Genomic DNA, 19,388 nt, shown 5'->3' on the forward strand with positions numbered 1-19,388 from the left:
CTTTCCATGAACCCCAAGTGCTACATTGGTGGCATTCTCTACCTACACAGTAATGACCAGAGTCACTAAGAGAATGACTGGGGAGAGAGAGAGAGAGAGAGAGAGAGAGAGAGAGAGAGAGAGAGAGAGAGAGCGAGCCCTGAAGCAGGCAGCAGGATGCAGGGGCAATTGCCTTAGCAAACCTTCAAATTTTCTTCTCATACACATTTGTCTGTCTCTGCTCTCACTGATACCTCAGTCAATAGTAACCGGGGATCTTAGGAAGCATCCCCTCTCCCAAACAGTACTTGCCAACCACCAGCTAACTGCCTGTGCTGAGAGGCGAGGGGGAGGGGAGAAGGAAGTTTGAGCAAACTCATCAGACTGATGGAAGCTGAGCACAGCCAAGATACCATTCATTTTGATAAGAAACTGGTTCTTGCCCTGTGAGGGAATATCTGTTACTTAAATGAGACATATATAGTGACTATGAACTTCAAAAGAAACCGATTGATTACACCTGTCTGCTTTCCGTTGGGAAATAGTTTGGGGTTGGGGGCAGGGATTGGATAGTACTTTTCTGTAGTCCTATGGAAGAGTATAGAATACCCCCAAATACTCTGCTTTTTAAAAAAAGAAAAAACAAAGATAGCACCATACAGCAAAATATAGTGGGCTAAATACATTCACATGAAGGTAACAGATGTCCTATAAACAATGAACTCTGGGTCCACACAGTCAGCAGACAAGTTCCTTGGATGGATTATGAACTGGCTTTGTTTCCTGAGGCTTAATGGGCAGACTTGGGGGACCTGTGTGTTCGGTCACTGGTTAGCAAACTTTCTTTAAACAGCCAGACAGTAAGCATTGCAGGCTTTTAGAACTGTAAGATTCCTGTCACAACCAGTCACCGTTACTGCTGCACTGCAAACAGTTGGAGAGCATATGGGAGCAAAGAAGGTGGCTGTTCTAGCAAGACTCTATCTATGAGACAATTTGCCAGTAGCCATTCACCCATTTCCCACTAGTGTCAGATTTAATTTATTTGACTCTATCTTCTAATATGTCAAGTAAGAACCTCCTTTGAATCAATGTCTTTGCCCCCCTTTTTTTTTCTTGGACAACGTGAGAGATCTTCAAGGTGTGATGTTGCACATAAATGTAATGGGCTTTTATATCAATGAGACAGTGGAATACTGACTTAGGCTTAGTGCAGATTCTTCTAGGATTTGGGTGTACAATGTAGCCTTGAAGATTCAAATGAATTCAGATGGATGGGGTCCTGGGCCATGCACATCAAGGCTTGATGCTGATGAATGTCTAGCTTAGGCCTGTTCTACATCTGACAATGACAGGATATACTTTCCATTCTTGGTATTGCCTCAGATCTGCTGTGTAGTCATAAACAGAGTTCTCAACCTCGGTACAGGGGTTTGAATTGTGCAAACATATCCCAGGACCCTTTCCATAGGCATTCCACATCAAGGACCCTGTCCTTCTATTTAGTTCTTTTTCAATCTACCTCCATTGGATTCCCCACAGATAAATGCACATATGTATGCCTAGATAAGTCTATATGAATTTATGTAACATGCATTTTTTTTTTTGCTCCTTCCCTGCCACAAAGTGGTACTATCCCGCATGGAGACTCAACGATCCATCTCATGACAGATTAACTTAATGGCCGATGAATCAGGAGAGGAAAGTAAATCCCAACAGACATCATATTAAGTTCATTACTTGAGTCCTATCAGTCGAAGAAATAGCAATAAAAATAAAACCAACTGCATCCTCTCATAACAACGGCTTCACGGGCAGTACTGCCCATAGTATGAGGTTTCTACATTCTCCACAAACACACACCCATCTTTGCATTCCTGTTGTACAATGGTCCAGTCTGGGCTCTGCCCACATCAGCACATGATGTGGATCCCACCCTGGGGGAAAAGTTATTATCGGAAATTTTGAAACAAGTAGTGGCTAAATAGAGGTTTGATAATGGAGCCAAAGGCAGCTGTCACCCGCTGCTCTGTTTTGCGCTGCATACACGGGAGTATAGAAACATTTTAAGCAGCTTAGGGGCAGAAATAATGGAAAACTAGTGATTTTGGTAATTTACATATTTATAGAGACTGTGGAGATTTTAGTCAGGAAACAAAGAAGAAAACAGAGTTGTCAGTGATCAAATGCTGCTGCCACACGGAGCTAAAACCAGCAATTTATGGCTAAGCTCAGTTACACCTTTGAAATTACTATTAAAAAAGAAAAATAAAACACTGAAAAAATGTGCATTTTGGTGTAGGTTATCACCTTTAAAGCTCTGTAAAATAGATGCGTCTGAGCATGTGATATTTCATGCAGTCCAAAAAAGAAAAAAAAAAAAGACAGCATTATGGAGAATAAGAATACAACTAAAAAAAAACAAACTGTGCCCATGAACAAGATTTCATATGCTGTTGTTCTCTTTGGAATATCTCCTTTTTATAGGAACAAAGGCTTCTAGTCAAAGGAATAACTCTTAAATAGTATCACAAAATCCAAGGTGTTTAAACTGGAAAGATTTTTTTCCCATCACACGCTCTCCCTGCTGGAAATTGGTAACATCTTCCCCGAGTCTCAGACCTAGAATAGGTCATCCAATGCTTCCAGCATCCATTTTCTCCAAATATCTGCCCTGCAATGAGCTGAAGTTTTAGATGACCCGCAGACTACAGTGCCCAAGCGGACATAAGAGCTCTTATGACATATGTGGAGGTCATTGACAGATGCTCAATAGCAATTGCTCAGCCTAGGGAAAGAGGGAAGAGACACCAGTTATTTGGTCCTCACAGCAGACTGTTGAGGTGCATGCTATGCTTTCCATTTTATGCCGTGGGGAAGTAGTGCAGGATGTTTAGGGAGCGTGCTTATCAAGGGAACTTCTATCAGATAGTGGGGATGCTGGGGTCAATCTCAAGGTCATGCTCTTACTGCAGCATCAGGATATATAGCACTTCAATTGCCAGCAACTGGGACTTTACCTTGAGCGTTGTACCAGGCTCCGACCAAAAAGAAGATCTGTTCACTGATAGGAGGTTTGATTTTGAGTTCTCTGCATAGAAACATTACCACGAAGTTTATGAGAGAGTAAACCACAGCCATCGCTAAGTTAGGAATGGGAGTCTTACCATGTAAGTGTTTGGACCAATTTTCCAGCTCCCCACAGCACCCAACTTTTGTTTCCTGGTCTCTGTGTCAAATAGTCCTACTACTAATAATTGCCGTGCTAATATGTGGATCAGCTATAAGAGGCTCTTAATTGGCTGAATAATTGGGTAAATAATTAATCCATAATGGTGACAGTGATTTCCTTCATGTTGTCATATGATGGGGGAGGATGATTCTTCAGACTGAGGAAGAAGGAAACAGATGAGGAAGGAGAAAGAGTAGTGAAGAAGGAAGATGGAGAAGAAAAGGCAGAGGAAAGGAAAATAACGAGGAACAAGGAAGGAAGAGGAGAAAAAAAGAGGAGATAAAGCAAAGGCAGGAAAGAGAAAGAGGACAGAGAAAGGTGAAAGTAGGAGATGGTATAAACTTTGCCTGCACACACGGAGGGGCAACTCAAATGCTTCTCTCTCGTGCATGGTTTGCATGTCAAATGAGTCCATACTTAAGGAGGATGGGATTGGGGGAGGGGCATTTTCCAGCTTCGGAACCACATTTCTAGTCATCTCATTCTATCGCACCAGTTTTCTTCACTGTCTGCGGTGGTTTGAATATGCTCGACCCATAGGAAGTGGCCCTATTGGGAGGTGTGGCCTTGTTGGAGGAAGTGTGTTACTGTGTAGGCAAGCTTTGAGGTCTCCTAGGGCTCACTCACTGCCCAGCGAGAAGAGAGCCTCCTCCTGGCTACCTTTGGATCAAGTTGTGAAATTCTCAGCAGCTCCAGCACCATGCCTGCCTGGATGCTGCCACACTTCCCAGTATGATGATAATGGACTCAACCTCTGAAACTGTAAGCCAGCCCCAATTAAATGTTTTCCTTTAGAAGAGTTAGTTCCCTTGGTCATAGTGCCTCTTAATAACAATAAAATTCTAAGACGCTATTGTTGTTGCTGACATCTCTAGATGACATCATTCCCAGTCTCTGGGATTACTATGTTCTTGATAGGCTGGAACCATCCAGTACTCAACGAAAGGCTGGCAATCTATGAGGTTCAGAAAGGGGCACGGGAAGAGAGGATCCTTCAAGAGGATCTTTCAAACCTCTCTTAACCATGGGGCACCCACTGCAGTTATCACCTCGTCTTACCAAAGCCAGCAACAATAATATATAAAGGTAGTTTTAAGTAAAAAATGTTAACAAGATGCAGTGAGGAGCTGAGCCACACGCCCATGAGTGGGTTCCAAGGTTATAGACTTCGCATGGCTGCTGGGACCACTTACTCCAGGGTAGACTAAGACCTTTGGTTATACCCAGAATGTTCTGTTCGGTGGGAAACCATTCAGATTCCGGAGTGGACCCTGTCTCAGGAGACGAGTTCTTCAAACGAAAAGCAATCTGGCGACTGAAATTTCAGGGGAGGCACTCTCTCTCTCTCTCTCTCCATTTCGGTGAATTCAGTATCCAATTACACGGTGGAAGGAGGACGTATTAGATGTACACAGACCTAACACACCAAAATATTCTGTCTGAGGGAAGCAGCTACCGTGCTTGCTACTACACGCAGAAAGCTTTGAAAAAAAAAAAACAAACGAATAGCCAGGGCAAAGACACCTCGATTCCCAGAATATGGCTGACAACTAAGCTTTGCTACAAACAATTCTGCCAGAGTTAAGGCTAGCCTCCTATAGAATGTCAAAAGAAATCCGTCGTATCAACGTTAGAAAAAAAGGACTTAAATGTTACCTGGAATTCCCTGGATGTCTGTACTGCACGCTTTCTGATAGGCGAGGTAAGGATTTTATGTAAGTACTTTTACGTATCTCACTGATGCCTGCCAGAAAGGGCTCATGGAACGCCCTACCCATTGCTCTTCCCAGCCACAGTGCTGCAGCCAAGCGTCAGCAAGGAAACCGGTTCTTCCAAGAGTGATTTGCTGCCCCAGGCACCTGTCAGCTGCACTCAGTAGATGAATTGCTTTTCAGCCCTGGCTCTCTTTTCCCTCGAAACATTTAAGGGATGATAGTTTGGGCAGGAAGAAGATCTGTGGAATCTGGAGAGCAATAGCTGGAAGGAGAGCGAGGCGGAGGCCATCGACTCCGACTCCCTCATTTCACCAGCAAGGAATGGAAGGCTTCGGAGTGGATGGAAAAAAGAAAAAGAGTGTTAACTTCACAGGTACAAGTGAAAAAAAAATCAATGTGAGACCGAACTTTCTGCCTGTGGATAGCCTCCAGGCCCTATTGAGGCTTCCAGAAGGCAGAAAGGAAATCAAAAGGAATTCAAAGAGGAAAAGGCGAGTTTGTAAAGAAGCAAGAATAATTACAGTGAAAAGCCTCCAGAAATGAGTCTTTCATCCTCATTAAAAGGCATCCTCAAATCTCTGGCAGTTTCACACAGGATGCTGTATTGCTGTCTCTCCCAGAAACACTTGATGATAAGGTTTGCAGATGGTTCGTGGATAAAGTAGTTTAAATACATCTTCCCACACTCACAGAGCATTTTTTGAGCTCTTACTGAACACTAGGCATAGAGATATAAAATGAACAAAGGCCATCATGTGCTTGAGTTGCTCAGAATTTAGTGGGTTTCAAAGAAGGGACTTTCTGAGAACAGTTAGGATAACTATACACTGTTTTGCCTCGGTAAGAGAAAAGCTTATATGTCCCTCAAGAAAGGAATGTATACAGAAAATGTGGTATATCTACACAGTGGAGTACTACTCAACTCTCAAAAATGATGACTTCATGAAATTCTTAGGCAAATGGATGGAACTAGAAAATATCCTCCTGAGTGAGGTAACCCATCACAAAAACACACACATGGTATACACTCACTGCTAAGTGGATATTAGCCCAAAAGCTTGGAATACCCACAGTACAAGCCACAGACCACATGAAGCTCAAAAAGTTGGAAGACCAAAGTGCATATGCTTCAGTCCTTAGAAGGGAAAACAAAATATTCACAGAAGGGAATACAGAGACAAAGTGTGGAGCAGAGAGTGAGGGAAAGGTCATGCACAGACGGCCCCACCTGGGGATCCATCCCATATACAGTCACCAAACCCAGACACTATTGTGGATGTCAAGAAGTGCATGCTGACTGGAGCCTGATATAGCTGTCTCCTGAGAGGCTCTGCCAGAACATGACAAATACAGAGGCAGGTGCTCATAGTCAACTATTGAACTGAGGTCCCTAATGGAGGAGTTAGAGAAAGGACTGAAGGAGCTGAAGGGGTTTTCGACCCCATAGGAAGAACAACAATATCAACCAAAACCCCACGGGAAGAAAAAAATATCAACCAACCAGAACCCCCCCCAGAGCTCCCAGAGACTAAACCACCAACCAAAGAGTACACAAGGATGTACCTATGGTTCTAGCTGCATATGTAGCAGAGGACGGCCTTGTTAGACATCAATGGGAGGAGAGGCCCTTGGTCCTGTGAAAGCTCAATGTTCCCTTGCAGGAGAAAGCCAGGGCAGGGATATGGGAGGGAATGGGTGGGTAGGTGGGGTGGGGGGAGCACCCTCATAGAGGAGGGAGAGGGGAAAGGGATAGGGGACTCCAGAAAGGATATCAGGAAAGGGGATAACATTGGAAATGTAAGAAAAGAAAATATCCAATAAAAAAAATGAAATAAAAAGAGAGGAAAACTTGCATGATGGAAGACCCAGGGTTTGGTCTGGCCTAGCAAAAAATCAGTAAGTAAAGCATCCCATTGGTCCTCAGATTTGGGGAACTGAGCTAAAGATTATTTATTTTATCCTATAAAATCATCTAAGTGTTAGGATCTGGGGCTCATTTTATATCATTCATGTAAGGATTACAAGATTGTGCTTTTAAGAAGATCTGAATTTACATTTTTCATCTTGGAAGCTTTATATTGGTTTATCAAACTGTCGACCAAAATTTATAGTGGTTATCCCTGGATGGTGAAATTAGGGCTGATTCTTTTCAGTTTCTATCACCTATGTTTTATACAATTTATTCTAAAATTTATTTTTGGAATAAAATGTTTATAAATTGTGTTTTAAAATAACAGCACTTGTTTTTAGTTAAGTGCTAGTGAGTGATGGGTGATATGATAGGTTGGCTCAACAGGTAAAATTCTGTTCAAAGTTCATTGTGTTTGATGGAGAGAAGGGCTGTTTATGGTAGGGTTGTGCAAAAGTAGGAAAAACCAGCTAGTCAATTCTAGACTCTTTAGCTTAATTTATAGGGGCTTCTGAAGAGGTAATTAGAACAGGGGAGCAGTCAAGGCAATCAGTACTATGAGAATCAACGGAATGTCAAAGTCTCCATGTTATGGCACTACCTTGGAAGTCTACAAAGTCTATTTAATTATAATTAAAAAGAAAGGATTTAGCCTCTCTCTCTCTCTCTCTCTCTGCTCTCTCTCTCTCTCTCTCTCTCTCTCTCTCTCTCGTGTGTGTGTGTGTGTGTGTGTGTGTGTGTGTGTGTGTGTAGGAGCTCACAAAGGTCAGAAAAGGGTGTTGGCTCTCCTGTAGTTGGAGTTACATGGAGTTGCCCATTGCGAGTGATGGGAACTGGACTCCAGTCCTCTGTAAAAGATTCAAGCGCTCCTATCCACCGAGTCACTTCTCTAGTCTTAATCTTAGAAACTTTATAATAAGTAAATCTAATATTCATCAGAATATTGCAAAGTTCTACTCATGTATGCAGGTTTATCTACCACATTGAAAGAGTTACTAAAATATGCTGTTGGCTATGAGAAATTTCTTAATTTGTAGTAAAGAACATGTTTAACCAAAATATGCCCTTCTTTAATTTCTAATGTTACCAATCAGAAGGTCTCTCCACTGTGTTAGACATTGGGTAGGGTAAGTTTTTATTTTGTTTTATCATTACCATAGAGGATGACCTTGAGATAATCAATCAGATTAAGTTTTTACCTCTTTCTCCATCCATATAATGAGGGCCAGATTATTGACCTATCTTGTAATGTATTTTACAAAATCAACATAAAGGTTTATAGTAATGATATTAATCAAATTAGCAATCAAATGACTAATAAGTAATTAGCCATGGAACAGTGGCTCCATTATAATTGTATGCTCAAGAGCTGCCATTCTTCTTGAAGGTCTGACCTCATAGAGAAAATAATTAACATCACTGCTTACCCTTTGATTTTATAGATGATGAATAAGGTTATGGCCTTAAAGATCATTTCTGGAAAATGAATTCTAAGAGATCTTATAGAGCTGATGCTTCCCAATTTGGCCAGACTTATTTATTTATTTATTTATTTATTTATTTATTTATTTATTTATTTATTTATTTATGTGTGCACACCTAAGTGGGATGTCATACATGTGGATGTTAAGAGGACAATCTAGAGAGTTAATTCTCTTTTTCCACCATATGGGTTCTGGACTGTGGTCATACCTGGAGACGAGCAGTTTTACCTTTCATTCCGTCTTACCAAACACCCAACTATTTACTCAGCACATCTTTTTAATTAGCTTTATGGGAAATTTTGAGACTTGTGAGAAATTTTGCAACATTTCTGACTTCTAATAACACGTGTATCTATAAATAATTTTTAATATATAATATATAAAATCAGAATTTGATAGGATAGCTTCTAGAAAGTTCTTTTTAACAGTGTATAGTGAAAATAGCAGAAAATTAAAATACAATTTGAGCCATTTTTTATATAATACCTAAAAATTCATCATTTAAGATACTCTATATCGTGGTTATAGAATAAGGAGAATTCAAGCTAATATTCATGTTAGCTTCCTCTCAATTGGCCATAAGGAAACTTCTCAGCTTTCTCAGCACCCCAAGACACCAACCAGCTGTCTGGTGAGAAAATTCAGCAACAATCTCCCTCAGATGTAAAACTTGCAAGTTATAATAAACCCTTTACGTTGAATAAAACAGGCCTGGCAAGATAGGCCCATGGATGCAACAGTGGCATAGATGTTATAGAGACAACCAGCCGCCTTCTGATTGAATCTAAGGCCCCCTCCACAAGTGAAAACATATACCTGCTATGGTAAATATGGCCAAGAACCCATGACTTCAGAGCTCATAGGACCTAGGAGTGAGCCTAATACTATTATTTTAATAAGTGGACATACTATCAAACTTTTTAATAAATGTGTATTTATATACATAAAAATAATATGGTTCTAAAGCACATCAAAGAAGTTTCTTTGTACAGTGGCAGTGGCTAATCCAGAAACTCACAATTGACCAAAATACAGAGAATAAGAGATCTCAGTCACAAATGGGACATCTATAGGCTTCTTCACTCCTCATAGGCCCAGGCTACAAAATGGAAGAGGGGAAGAGGGGGTAGTAAGACTGCAGTAGCCAAGGGTCAATGAGGACTGGGGTGAATCAGTGTCTTGTGGCTATGCTAAGACTACTTTACTCACAGACTCTCAGGAATCTTCAGTCTGCAGAAGACTTGCAGAAGACCAAGCTGGTCAACATTCTAGCATGGATGGAGTCTCACTGATTGACAGCTGATGTCTGTCAGTTATCTGTAAGATTGAGGTTCCGACAGGTTGCTTATGCTGCAGTGGATGCCTCTACATCCATACATATACAGACAGCACAGACTGGACTCAGTTGTTTATAAAGAAACATGAGGACATGCACAAGGTAGGAGTGGGTGGAAGAGTAGAAGGTGGGTAAGAGAAGAGCAGGGGCTGAATGAAATTGAAATAAGTTGCATAAGAGTAAGACATTCTTGTAATATAAACATAAAATTAAAAAAAGAAATTCATCATTCAAGATTAAGTGGTATATATGGAATATAAGATCACAGAATATTTCTGACAATTAGAATCATATTAAGAGAAGAAAGAGTTCTTTCATTAGCATGAATCACTGATGACAGCTACAAGGAAAAGGAGCCAACCCTTCAGATCAGTTTTCCCAAAGTGCTTGTGGATCCTTTGTTTGCTGACAGGTTAATGTGTGCTCCAAGAAGAAAAAGCTTCCCACGGTCAAAAATAAGTCAGGAAATATGAGGTTAAATCATGCTTCATTGTTGTGTGCTGCCCAGAGTGCAAGACTCTGCAAATGAGCTCTGTGGTTCTCCATGAGCAGGGGGGACAATAAAGAGAATTCTGCAAACCCACATTAAGGTCTACACATTCTCAGAGTTTCCTCAAGGGCGTTATACCTTAGGGAAGGGTTCGAATCCACCTAGTTTTTCTAAAGTATCTTTGAAACATAAGTATTCATTCATGTACATGTGTGACTATAAACACTGCTCTGTGTGTGTGTGTGTGTGTGTGTGTGTGTGTGTGTGTGTGTGTGTGGAGTTCAAAGGACAGCTTTGGGTGTCAATCCTCAATAGTCATTGCCTTGGTGAGTGGTTTCAAATGAAGTAAGAAGTTGGTGTGATTGAATGAATGAATGAATAAATGAACAGGAGAATTGATTGCTAACAGTTTGCCCGAAGCAGGCATAATGTGGGGTCTAATGTCTCCTAGCACTGCCTAGAGAGTGAGTAAAAGCTGAACAATGGGGCAGTCACAGTCTAGCTTCCATTCTTAGAGTCAGGTTTAGGGTCATTCAACTCTTTGAATCAGAGGAATCAGCTTAGCACAAGGTTCTCAGTACCCATAGGAGAGTAGAAAGGATCCCAGAGCATGTAAAAATCATCTCTATGACCCAGAACACAATGAAATCATAATAGAATGAGTACCATCTCTTAGTGTATTACAGCCAGTAGTAAGAATGCGCTTAAGCAGCAGAGAAAACAATGTAAGTTCTGCAGATACAGAGCAGCCCTTTCTGAGCTCAGAAGGGATGCTGGCCGGCAGCTGCCTTTTCAGTATAGGATTGCTGCCCACTCATTCAAAAGACAAGTGAGCTAAGCGTTCTTTAGATAATGCACTATTTCAATTCACTTCTATGACTTCTACGAACAAATAGGCATGTAGACATGAAAATGAGTAAACAAATATCAGCTGACAAATACTGACTGCATAATCTAGACTAGGCATTATTCTTTTTAAGACTTCATTCATTCATTCATTCATTTATCCATCCATCCATCCATCCATCCATCCATCCATCCATCCATCCATTCATCCTTTTATTTTTGATAGGGTCTCATGTAGCACAGGCTGGTCGTGAACAATATCCTTGACTGTGTAGCCAAGGATGGTCTTGAACTTCTGGTTTTTCTCTCTTTCCCTAGTAAGTGCTGACATTATAAGTGCGTACTATCACACATGGTTTATGTAGTGCTGGGGACAGAACCCAGGACCCCATGCATTCTAGATTGGTACTTTAAATCTCTAACCTACTAAGATTTTTTTTTAAGGTAAAGGACACAAAATTGAGTGAGTAGAAAGGGGTGATAGGAAGGAGTTGGGGGCGAATTTGACCAAAATATAGTATATAATACACTCAAAGAACTAATGAGTTTATAGTCTTAATATATACACACATATATAATAGTTTAACTTTCCTATCTCTTTGAGATTGCTGTTATCCCATTTCCTAAACGAAGAAACCGATGGACAGAGCTATTAATGTTTCAATCAGAATGGTACAGTTAGGAGTTAGTGATACTACGCTTTGAATCCTGCCAACATAGTCAAAAGGAGTAGCAGTATTTATTCTATGAGTAAGCACAGCAATATACCTGTTCCAAATACGCCAGGTTTTGAGCACTCAGAACCCTGCACAGGTAAGAACAACAAATTAACATATGTATATAAAAACTTTTAGTCTTTTTATCTTCATCATAAAGAAAACTGGATTAGTCAAAGCATTTACATAGAAAAATAGCTGCCCTCCGGGCCAGCTATTAATTTTTTTATCCTCTAAAATATTAATAGTGAGTTGCATGGCATTTCTAGATAACTTAGGGAATCATCTGGCCCTGTCCTTCCATAGATCTTCCAGGAAAAGGTTGGCATGCTGTGTTAGAGTAGGCGAGCTGCTCCCATGTAGAACAGCATATAAATAACTGGCATGATTAGTGAGAAAATCACATCTCTGCTTTTCCAGAATTGTCTCGGAAAATACTCTAGTTCCTCATTTCCCTTTGGCAGATGACCTGCTGACCAAGCCTCCATTAGACACCTTTCTCATATGTCACCTATTTCCACATCACATCCCAGGGCCACAGCGTTCATTACAAGGGCTGGTTTTACCGCTGCGCACTGCTCATTACGAGTGACCTGTGTGCGTGCATTTACATCAGCAGTGAAATGACAGAAGACAAAATAGCAGAATTGGCTCATTTCCCAGTGAGCTTTTGTAAATTCCCCATGTGTCGCAGAGAATGCATTGTGGCTTATAAACCCCTATCAACTCAACATCAGGGAAACAATCGTAATCTCTAGTTGGCATGAGCTATTTTGGCGTATTGTAGCACTGTATTACATCCTTGCAACTCCTTTCCATCCTCTTTGGAAGCCTGGCAGATATGGTTCTTGCTCTGCACTCATTCCACAATCGCAAAGGTTCCACGGTGCAGACTGTTGTTGGCGCTTTGAGGAAATGCAGGTTAGGACTTAGTCATCAAGACTTCATAGGGGTTAAGACACAAGGGCTGACCCTGCCATCAAGCAGATACGGTTTGCCTCTCACAGCACTAATTGGACGCTCAGTTCGATCACTATTTCTTTCTCCAAGACCCTTCATTGTCTCGGAGGAAGGGACAGCAGTCTCCCTTGGGTTCTTCCAAAATGTCTGCCGGAAGTCGACCCAGATGAGCAATGCAGCAATTTGAGTTTGGTAGGAGTAATTTAACTGTGCCGGTAGTGTGAGCTTGTCTATTTAACTGTTGTATATTGGCTGTTAAATGTTAACTCAAGTTCCAGAAAGCAAGTAGAAGAGGTTTTTTTGAGAGGGAAGATTTTCCTAAAACTCTTAAAATCATTACACACCCAGAGAATATTATTCAAGTGGCCATGAATGTGTCACTTGAATAACATGCCAAATGTGCCAGTGGGAATAGGCAGAGTAAGATGAGAGGACGTGCCAGTGCCTGGGGGCACACTGGAGACCATACATATCTCTAAAGATCCTACTGTTACTGCAGATCAAGAACGCAAGAGGGACGCCGAAATTTATGTAAGTATTATTTATTTAATTACAAAACTCAACAAGTTGAGTGAAGGAACTGTATATATAAAACTAGCCTTGTCAGGTGTATTTTTAAATATAAGTATTTAAAAATATACCTCAGTAGCTTCTCAGATTTAAATGGTAGCAGTGAATTAAATATGTACACATACTCTATAAGCCTTATAAACAGACCGTAGGACTTGAAATCTACCTTGAATAGTCTCCATTCTTTCTCAGCTTACTTAGAGTCCTATAATTCTTGTATATTTAGGCAGTATGAATAGTCCCAAATGGATCTAGTCCAGAGCTGGCCATTAACAGGTTGCATGAGGAAATTGATTTATACCTTTCAATGCAAGGTTATACACGCTATCTTATTTGATTTTCATACTCACTAATCAGTGTAGTTTTATGATATAGGAATATATATGTATATATATGTGTGTGTGTGTGTGTGTGTGTGTGTGTGTGTGTGTGTGTATCTTCCTAAAGATTAATGATAGACTTTTCAATGAGTAAAACAAAATGATTCAAAATGAGAACTTGGACCTAAAATATTTTCTGAATCAGAAATTAAAGGAGAGAAAAGAAAAGGTTGTGGCATAATAGGAAGTATGAAGGACTTAAACACATGCTAATATTTAATGGTTATGTCACTGGTGATTTTGATGAACAAAAATATTCCTATCTAGAAATTCCTGTCCCTTCCCAGTACTTCCAGGGGAGAAATACCAACGTGGTGGTACATCCCAGACTCTTATCTTCCTAGAGGAGGATAGATAATCACCCTCAGAAATGGAACTCCCAGGAAGCTACTGCTGGGCTTTAGCCAAATGTATAGCATGTGATGGTCAAGTTTTGCCTTATACATATTCATGTTTATGCCATAGGTTGCCGCTGCTGACAACTTTGGTCAGAGAAGCTTCCTTTTACAGCGAGCTGTAATTACTGAGGAGACTAAGTTGACTCTTGAAGGCTCAGTGCTAAATAGCAAAACATATTCCTCCCGCCAAGGCCTAAAGGCTATCATAAAGGAGGAGTAGGAAAGAGCGTGGGAGCTGGAAGAAGGGGTGGAATGTGGTGGACCCTGCCTTTTGAGGGGCATGACATGGCCATTTCACACCGGAACTCGCAGAGCTGCGATTACTTACCTTCTTGTGACTGCGGAAGATTTGGCTTGTCTACATCCTGTTGTAGAGGAGGGAAGGAGCCCGTGAGACCCCGCCCCTTCCTTAGAGTCTCCTCACTGGTTCTCAACATCCATAATACCGTGGGCCTTAAAAATAGTTCCTCATGTCATAGTGACCCTCAACCATGTAGTTATTTCTCTGCTACTTTGTAACTATAATCTTGATGTATTCGCCAAAGGGGTCAGGGCCCACAGGTTGGGAACCACTGGTCTACAGGGCAGTTTATGATGTTGGAGGGGAGATATACTTTATCTTCAGTGGTGTTGTCACAACTAAGTTGTCCATTATCTTATAAGCTGCTCTTCACCCATATATATATATATATATATATATATATATATATGCCCAGTTTGGATACTTTAGATACTTTGGATACTTTAGATAACTTCTCTGGATGGCTCCCAAGTTGAACTTCAAGGGGAGCAAGGTATTCTTCTTGGACCTCTCCACCAGCCTCAGTTCCCTGAATAGTTGTTGGTTCCCACAAGCATCCCAAAGGACATTTCTTTGCTTAAACGTGTAGAAAATGGTCAGGTCTGATTATTTCTAACTGTGACTCCAACGCAAAACCAACACAGGATGCTATACAAAGAGTGCTGGCATGGGGTAGAGACCACAGCCATGATCTGTCTACTCATGGTATGGCTTCTAGTCAATCGCCCCATGCCCTGGGGCCTTGGTTTCTATTCTAGTGAATGGTCATTTGGAATATGACTCTAAGTGGCTATGTTAGGAGCAAGCTTGGGAGTGGAGTGAATGTGTCAGGTCACTCCCTACGGTTCCTACTGAGAGTCCTGTCTGTAGACTGTTAATATTCCTTGCAGACGCTCTAAGAGCTAACCTCTTGGTAGAAGCAAGTATACAACTCCCACAGTACTTGATACAATTTCTTCTACCCAATGTATTCTTTCCCTTTACAAACAAATCTGAATCCAGTCTCTCGTTATAGCCAGAAAAGTTGGTTGGCCACCTTTGAATCACAAGATTCCGGTGACAATGGATTGCTTTTTTTCCTTTTTTGTCAACTAATGAGTTTAATTAGAGTTACTAACAGGAACATGGGAGAGGTGATGGTTATTTATAGAAGCATGAATAACTCAGCAGGAGTTACACTGATGGAGAAAATGTTTCTCCCTCTCCCAGCAACCATTAACTGCCAATAGATTTTCAGGAAAAGGTGGGGCCTCATGAACTGCTCCCTCTTCCTTGATAGGTTGTGATTGGTTCAATCTTATGCAAGTCTTATGTAGTTAATGATAGCTGAGTAGTTCCTGTAAATCAGATGACATGTGGCCCTCTGTGACTGGCCTCTGAGCAGTATGCAACTGAGGTTCGCCCAAGCCACATTGTAGCACCTATTAGTGTCTCGTTACTGGTACTGTGAATATTTGCAGGATATTTGGTTGTGGCCAAAATTCTCCAAAGTACAAACTGCTGATGAGTTTCTATGTTTATTAACCGTATAAAAAGCTTTTATGTTCATTTAGTATTCTTTTCTATGAAGAAATGCTATATCATAATATTTTACCCAGGAGAATATTTATTACTCTTACTTTAATGCAAACAACACTACTGATTTGGAAACCATATCCTGTTCCTCTTTCTGTTATCAGTTTAATGTTTATGTAATTCTTTCTTACATTCTTCCTTGCTTCTCCCTAGCCGGGCCATTTCCACCATCCCACTGAGACTCCTGCTCTACATGCAGTCCCATGGGAGACTGAGAGAAAATTGTTTGGCATCATGGAACTGTCTTCCAGTCAACAGGCAGTATGAATGACTTCGTCTTTGAATTCCCTCAGCCCAGGACAGGGTTCGACCCTTGTCTTTTGGCATTCAACTTCTTCCTGACTTGTCTCTGTGGTGATTGAGAGCTAGAGGGGACAGGAACCAAGCCTAAGTCATTGTACCCCTCACATACTCCCACTTGCCACATAACAAACTCAATAAATATATTGCAGATGGATTTCAGTTGTTGAGGCACCCACAATGATATGTCAAACTGCAGTACCTGGGTGTGTTCATCCGTGTGAGGCTTCTTTCTGATGTTCCCTTATTTATTTGAAGAACAGATCTCTCAGAAGACAGCCATCCTTTCTCCTTACTGAACGTTCATTAGTCAAAGCAAAGTCATGTGCAGAACCTTATTATTCCAAGACCATCCAACTTGCTAAAAATCATGTATTCCTTTTTAAAATAGTCTTTTGCCCCTTATTTCCTTCTTTCCTATATATGTTTGTGAACTTCCTCTTCCTGTGATGTTTCCATGTAAATACATTCCATCCTGTGTGATCTAATAGCATTTTATTTTAGTAGATTTACTCCTTCAAACTTCAGCAAAAGTGGAAGGGATCCTCTAACCTTAGCATCTTAGCTTTTCTCTCACTGCTGTGATATAATCCCTGGCAAAGCAACTCAAGTAAGGAAGAATTTATGTTGGCCCATAATTCTGAAGTGTGTGACAGCAGAAAACCATGGTGATTGGAGAACAAGGAGGGGCTGGTCATATTGTGTTCACAAACTGGAGGCAGAGAGAGACGAATGCTGTCTCTCAGCTAACCACCCCCTGTATATGTTCTACAACCACAGCCATGGCATGGTGCTACCCACATTCAGAGTGGGGCTAACCACCTCAATGAACCTAATCTAGATAATCTTCTACAGATGTGCCTAGAGGTTCATCTTCTACATGGTATTAAGTCCTATGAAGTTGCCAATCAATCACATCGAGTAGGACCTATTTGGGGATTTTATAAAGCAGCAGGAAAATAGTTAAGTTCCTCAGAGTCCTTAGGAAGTCAGATTATATAGAGAACATGTTAATTCCAGAGAGGTTACATAAGACGGAGGGCAAACCTAATAAGACAAGAGATTTGCTAAAACTATACATAACATACTCCTTCTGCCTACTGCTAATAAGCTCTGAGTGCTGATTGCCCACTGTACTTACAAAGCCCCCTGACAGTAGGGTGCTGTTTGCCAGAACACCACCAGAAGCCAAACTTTCAGTTCTGTTTTCCCAGGATATGGCTGATTTGGTGTGGTCTCCCTGCCCACTTGTGAAAACTTCCATCTCATCATTATGAGACCCTTTTAGGTGATCTGATTTTTCCCTCCTAGCCAAGGTCAGATTGGCTGGCAGCTCTTTCTGGCTTTCTATCTCCTATGTTCGGGCACCATGTGCTTTTATTATTACTTTGAGATGTATGCGTGGTGGGGAAGCCGAGGCAGGGTAATGGGATCAAGCCTCTCAGTTGCTCAGTTTTGTGGCATCTGAATGGTGGTAGGGATGAGACAGAAGCAGCAGATGCCACCTGCGATCTTCTGTCCCGGGTCCACTGCTTGGCCCGCCTGCCTCATTCTGAATTCCTCTGGCGAGTGTGTCAGCACCTGATGCCTCTTCCATTTTCATTCCTATATTTCACTCTGGGAGCCTGATACATGGCTAGGCCTGTGACAAGAATAAATTTAAAAGGATGCAAGCTACAGAGAGCCCTGAATGCATTCCAGGGAAAGGTCTATGGGGGCAACAAAGAAATCATCTCTAACTCATTTTTGGAGCATTGTAACAAGGGCATTTTCCAGGGGAGAAAAATCATATTTTATTGTTGCACTTGTAATGTTCACAGCTGTTAAGGACTTTGCCACCTCTAAATGACAATATATTACGGATACTATTTCAGCAGCTGTAAGGGAAGGCAGGGTCCGTGCCCAGGGCTGGCCTAGGCTCTTCCAGGCAGCTTCTCTTTTTGTCAAACATAAGCACTTACGATCTTGCTGCTGGAATTGGGGAACGGGTTTTAAATGAATCTTGTTTTGTGTCAATTCATGTCCACAAAGTAAATTTTAATAACAAGAGGTGATATGAGAAAGACATGATGCCATCTTGACGATATCACCTTGACGATGTCACCTTGACGATGTCACCTTGACTAGCCCGCCTCCACAGTGACAATGCTGGATTTACATACTTGCCCCTTTGCTTGGTTTTTATGTGCGTGATAGGGACCTGCACTCAGTTGTCTTGCTTTCTTGGCAAACGCTTTTGCCACTGTATGAACACCCCAGTCCCATGGCTAGTGTACATGTGATCCATGGTAAGTATTTGGGTTATAATATTACGTTTTTCATATTCATTTGTACAATAAAATAGTGGGGATTTAGGGTAGGCTCAGTGGGGAAGAGCACTTACTCTTTTTGCAGAAAATCTAGCTTGGGTCTCTAGTACCCACATGGTGGCTCACGACCATCTGTACCTCTATTTCCAGGAGATCTGACATTCTCTTCCAACCTCTATACAACATACACTCAGCGCACAAACATACACGCAGGCAAAACACTCATAAACATAAAATGAATCTTGAAAAGATTTTAAAAAGTGGCCAGAAAACAGATGAGTGGTTAAGGACAGAAGCTCCATAGAACGATTCTGGCTTCACATTCTTGCTTTCTGATTCAATAATTTCATGACTTTGGATAAGTTCCTCAAATGCTCCAATCCTTATATTTCTCCTTGGTGAGGTAGACACGATACCATGTATTTCACAGTGGGGATGTAAGAATGGAAAATACCATCTGCAGTTTTTAACATATTTAGTACTTCCAAGATGTGAATTATTCTCAAAAAGTGGCAGCAGCTTAAGTGACCTAGAGTGATGGCATCAGAATCTCAGAGAGGAGTATTATGGGAAAAAAAAACAAACTAAAACAGAAGTCTAAGGAAGCACCAAATCCATCAGAAAGAAGCTTGGAGTGTGGTACAAGCCTGGCCTTTCCCCATCATGCAAGAACGGTTTCTTTCCTATCTCATCCGTTTCCAAGTCTCTGATCATTATTTCAAATAAATTGATGGGAGTATTATCTAAGAAACTCTTTTAAAGATGGGGGGCTCATGTATCCCAGACTGGCCTTAAATTTTATTTGTAGCCAATGGATTTAATGATTTTCCTTCTGAAAAAAATCTGTGCCACAATGGATTGATGCGTGTGGTGCTGGGAATCATAGCA

The sequence above is a fragment of the Rattus norvegicus genome, chromosome 1, assembly GCF_021556685.1.
Source record: "Rattus norvegicus strain SHRSP/BbbUtx chromosome 1, alternate assembly SHRSP_T2T, whole genome shotgun sequence".
NCBI classification, from domain to species: Eukaryota; Metazoa; Chordata; class Mammalia; order Rodentia; family Muridae; genus Rattus; species Rattus norvegicus.